The following is a 5,436-nucleotide window of genomic DNA, read 5'->3' as shown; positions in this document are numbered from 1 at the left end:
CCTGCCTCAGCCTTCCAAGTAGCTGGGACCACAGGCAACCGCCGCAACACCTGGCTATTTTTTGGTTGCAGCCGTCATTGTTGTTTGGCGGGCCCGGGCTGCATTTGAACCCTCCACCTTAGGTGTATGTGGCTGGCACCTTAGCCACTTGAGCCACAGGCGCCGAGCCTTTTCTGCAGTTTTTGACCGGGGCTGGGTTTGAACCCGCCACCTCTGGCATATGGGGCTGGCGTCCTACTCCTTGAGCCATAGGTGCCACCCTCCCAGCTATTTTTTGAGACAGGGCCTCACTCTTGCTCAGGCTGGTCTCGAACCCGTGGGCTCAGGCAATCCACTGCCTTGGCCTCCCAGAGTGCTGGGATTACAGGGATGAGCAACCTCAGCTGGCCGGGACAGGGAGTTATTTAAAGTTTTTGAGCAGGGGATTGGGATGGTCCATGCTCCACTTTACAAAGGGTGATCTAACAGGATGCATGGTGTGCTTGTAAGGATATCTGCAAGACTGGAGATAGGGACAATTGGAGCAATAACCCAAGTGTAAGGGTGCCACTGTCCAGGAGGTGGCAGTGAAGATGGGTGGAGAGAGATACTGAAAAGGAAGAATTAGCAGAACTTGGCAGACAGTTGATTGCAAGTAAGGTTGATGCTCAAACAGCTGTTCCTTCTGTGACGCCAGCCTTGCTCAGGCTTCTCTACCTCCTACTTCCCTGGCCTCTTGGTATCACTCTCCTTACAGGACGTTTCATGACCTCTCAATCAATTAATTGTGAGGGCTCCTAAGGATTCTTTCCTCAATTGCCTTCCCTCATCCAGTGTATTCTCAAAGGCCGAGGCAGATACCACATGACGCTTCAATTTCCAGGACCCCTCCCTTGCATGGGCCTTTTCTTGCTAGAAGTAGCTGGGGGTTGTACACGGAGAACCATTTGGGTAAGATAGGGAAGCCCGGTTGTAACCAGAAAGCTTTTGTCTGTAAGCATTTGGGAGGGGGCACAGGGTCTCACTCAGGGGGATCATGGCTCACTACAACTTCAAACTTCCTGGCTCAGGTGATCTTCCTACCTCAGCCTCCCGAGTAGCTGGGACTACTGACATGTGCCACCGCTCCTGGCTAATTTTTCTATTTTTTTTGTAGAGACAGGTCTTGCTCTTCTTGCTCTGGATGGTCTCTAACTCCTGACCTCAAGCTATCCTCCCCTTCTTGGCCTCCTAAGGTGCTAGGATTATAGGCATAAGCCACCTCACCAAGCATTTCTGATAATTTGCCTAAAGCAATCTCAGAGGAAAAGAGCATTAATCTTTAAGGCTCCGGTAATTTATCATGATTTCCATGTGCATTCCAATTCCCATCTGTTAAACCAAGGACTCTCAATGACTAAACCCTGCTCAGAACCCTTTAGCTCCTGGAATCCCCCTACAGGAGTCCCCCCAGGCATCACAGACAAAAGTGAACTGGTGATTTGAACGTCAAAACCTGCTCCTCCTCCACTCTGCTCAGAAGAGATGGCATCACTATTCACTCAGTTTCTCAAACTAGAAATGTAGGCATTCCCTTCCCTTTTCTTTTTTTTTGTTGAGACAGCGTCTCACTATGTCACCCTCGGTAGAGTGCCATGGCATCACAGCTCACAGCAACCTCAAACTCTTGGGCTTAAACGATTCTCTTGCTTCAGCCTCCCAAGTGGCAGGGACTACAGGCACCCACCACAATGCCCAACTATTTTTTTATTGTAGTCGTCATTGTTGTTTAGCAACCCCAGGCAGGGTTTGAACCCGCCACCCTCTATGTATGTGGCTGACTCCACTGTGCTACAGGCACCAACCCCCTCTTCCCTTTTCTTCAGTGCCCACTTCCAGCTACCAAGTCTTCTTCATCACAACTTAAATATTTCTCTATTCCATCAGTTTCTCTTCAGTACCACGGGAGACCCTAAGTCCTTAATGACTTATAATTAGTTATAATCGCAAGAACTGGCTTATTGGGGACTTTAGCCCTCTTCTCACTACCTTTATCTCCAGCTGCCTCCGCACCCCATTCTTAGATAAGGAGAAGTGCTGTTTCTCAGTCTTAAGTAAAGTGATATGCAAATAAGACTTCCAGTTGAACTGAGACCTCCAGCCTCCTGCTCTCTTCTATCCCAACAGCTGCTATGCTGTAACCTTTCTGGCAGGTAAAAATTCTGGATTTTTGGAGATCTGCACCAGCCTCCTAACTGAGCTCCTTGTGGCCATTTTAGACAAGGGGGTCTCTGGAGGTGGTTGTTGTTGTTGTTGTTACGTCACCCTCGGTAGAGTGCCATGGCATCACAGCTCACAGCAACCTCCAACTCTTGGGCTTAAGTGATTCTCTTGCCTCAGCCTCCCAAGTGGCTGGGACTACAGGCGTCTGCCACAATGCCCAGCTATTTTTTTGTTGTAGTTGTTATTGTTGTTTGGCAGGCCCAGGCCGGGTTTGAACCCCCCAGCTCCAGTATATGTGGCCAGCACCTTAGCCGCTGAGCTACAGGCGCCGAGTTGAGGTGAAGATTGAACAGAGACCTGAAGATGGTTTCTCCACACAGCAGCCAGAGGAATTTTGTCTTAAGTGCAAACCTGACAGTCACTCTCTCACTTCAAGCCCTTTCTTGGCTCCGTTGAAGTTCCTTTCTGAGACCCCTGGCCCCACATGGTAAGCCCCTATCCTCCAGCTTCATCTCTCCCAAACCGTCTGTGCTCCAGTCACTGTTCTCTTTTTATTTATTTGTTTGTTTTTATTTTTTGCAGTTTTTGGCTGGGGCTGGGTTCGAACCTACCACCTCCGGCGTATAGGTTCGGCGCCCTACCCCTTTGAGCCACAGGCACCACCCAAGTCACTGTTTCTTTACAGACTCTTTTCCACTGTGGGCTTTCTCACATGTGCTTCTCTTTTCTTCTATCCAGTCGCAACCTACATACACATATATCTTGGTCCCTGGGTCATATCACCGCCTCCAGAAGCCTTCCTTGCCCTCAGACTACATTGTATCTCTTGTAACATTCTGCACTTTTTTGCTTTTTAGCACTTTAAAAATAGGGAGAGGGCAGGCTCGGTGGCTCATGCCTGTAATCCTAGCATAGAAGGCCAAGGTAGGTGGATTGCATGAGCTCACAAGTTTGAGACCAGCCTGACCAAGAGTGAGACCCCCATCTCTACTTACAATGAAAAACTGAGGCAGGAAGATTGCTTGAGTCCAAGAATTTGAGGTTGCTGTGAGCTATGACACTACAGCACTGTACCAAGGATGACAAAGTGAGACTATGCCTCAAAAAAAAAAAAAACCAAAAACACTAGGGATAATTCCTTGAGTTCACATCTATCTTGTTTACTTCTGTGCACATCTGTGTTATTTGGGCGTCAGGCGTGTGGTAAATAGCAATAGCTAGGGCTTGGTCGATGCCCACATATGTGCACGATAGCAATCACTGATACATGTTACATCCAACCCAAAAATATTAGACCAGGCGCAGTGACTCATGCCTGTAATCCCAGCAATTTGGGAAGCTGAGGCTGGAGGATTGCTTGAGGCCAGGAGTTTAAGATTGCAGATGCCACTGCACTCCATCCTGCACAACACAGTGAGAAGACCCTGTCCCTCCCCTCAAAAAAGTATAACAATGACAAACTGTAAGCACCAACCTGTGTTTCTACACAAAAGAATTCACTGGGCTTGGCACCTGTGGCTCAAGCAGCTAAGGCGCCAGCCACATACACCTAAGGTGGCGGGTTCGAATCCCCAGCCCGGGCCTGCCAAACAACAATGATGGCTGCAACCAAAAAATGGCCAGGTGTTGTGGGGGTGCCTGTAGCCAGCTACTTGGGAGGCTGAGGCAGGAGACTCGCTTGAGCCCAGGAGTTGGAGGTTGCTGTGAGCTGTGATGCCACAGCACTCTAACCAGGGGGACAGCTTGAGGCTCTGTCTCAAAAAAAAAAAAAAAAGAATTCACTGAATTTTCACAATTACCCTATTAAATAGACTATTACTTCCCTTTTACAGATAGTAAAAAGGAGGATTAAGTAACCTGTCCCAAGTTACATAGCCGGAAAGGAACAGAGCAGAAACATAAACCATGGGGGACTGACTCAACTCACATTTGTGGGGTTTTTTGGGTGTGTGTGTGCAGTTTTTGGCTGGGGCTGGGTTTGAACCTGCCACCTCCAGTATATGGGGCCAGCACCTACTCCTTTAAGCCACAGGCGCTGCCCTGAGGTATATTTTTTTATTAACAGTTGCACCAGAATGTTTATCGTAGCCCAATTCATAATTTTGCCAAGACATGGAAACAACCCAAGTGCCCATTGACCCATGAATGGATGAATAAATTGTGGTATATGTACACCATGGAATACCGTGCAGCCATAAAAAAAGATGGAGACTTCACATTTATGCTCTTAACACTGTGCAATACAACTTATCAAATCCAGGTCTACTATGTGTTAGGCATTATTCTAGAAACTGGGAAGATCACATTGGGAAAACAAGTAAAAAACCCAATTTTCTAGGCTCACTCTTTTCTTTTTTTTTTTTTTTTTTGAGATAGGTGTTGAGCATAGCCACTGCAACCTCAACCACCTAGGCTCACACATCCTCTTGTCTCAGCCTCCTAAGTAGCCGGGACCACAGATGTGTGCTGTCATGCCCAGCTTATTTTCCTTCTTTTTGTAGAGATTTGTATTTTCCTCCCAGGCTGGGGAAGAGCATTCTAAGCACGGGTGTATAAGACCCGAGACTGGATCCAGCTTATCCTGCCAGGACCCTCCAGGAGGCTGCAGGGGACAGGGAAACAGGAGGAAACGAGGTCTGAGAAAAGGGTCAGGCCTGAATCTGACAGGGCTTCAAAGGTCAAGGTGAGGCGTTTAAGATGGATTTTTAGGTGAAACAGGGAGGGCTTTGAGCAGAGTCCAGGTACACTGTATTAAGAATGGACAGTGGGTGGTGCCTGTGGCTCAAAGGAGTAAGGCACCAGCCCCATATGCCAGAGGTGGTGGGTTCAAACCCAGCCCTGGCCAAAAAAAAAAAAAAGAATAGACAGTAGCGGGCGGCGCCTGTGGCTCAATGAGTAGGGCACTGGTCCCACATACCGAGGTGGCAGGTACAAACTGGCCCTGGCCAAATTGCAAAAATAGGCGGGTGTTGTGGTGGGCGCCTGTAGTCCCAGTTACTTGGGAGGCTGAGGCAAGAGGATCACTTGAGTCCAAGAGTTTGAGGTTGCTGTAAGTTAAGACACCACCACACTCTACCGAGGGTGACCAAGTGAGACTTTGTCTCAAAAATAAAATAAAATGGGCTCGGCGCCTATAGCTCAACCGGCTAAGGCGCCAGCCATGTACACCTAAGGTGGTGGGTTCAAATCCCCAGCCCGGACCCGCCAAACAACAATGACGGCTGCAACCAAAAAATAGCCGGGCGTTGTGGCGGG

The sequence above is a fragment of the Otolemur garnettii genome, unplaced genomic scaffold, assembly GCF_000181295.1.
Source record: "Otolemur garnettii isolate 467f Iridium unplaced genomic scaffold, OtoGar3 scaffold00096, whole genome shotgun sequence".
In the NCBI taxonomy this organism is placed as follows: domain Eukaryota; kingdom Metazoa; phylum Chordata; class Mammalia; order Primates; family Galagidae; genus Otolemur; species Otolemur garnettii.
Note: the sequence above shows the minus strand (reverse complement) of the source record.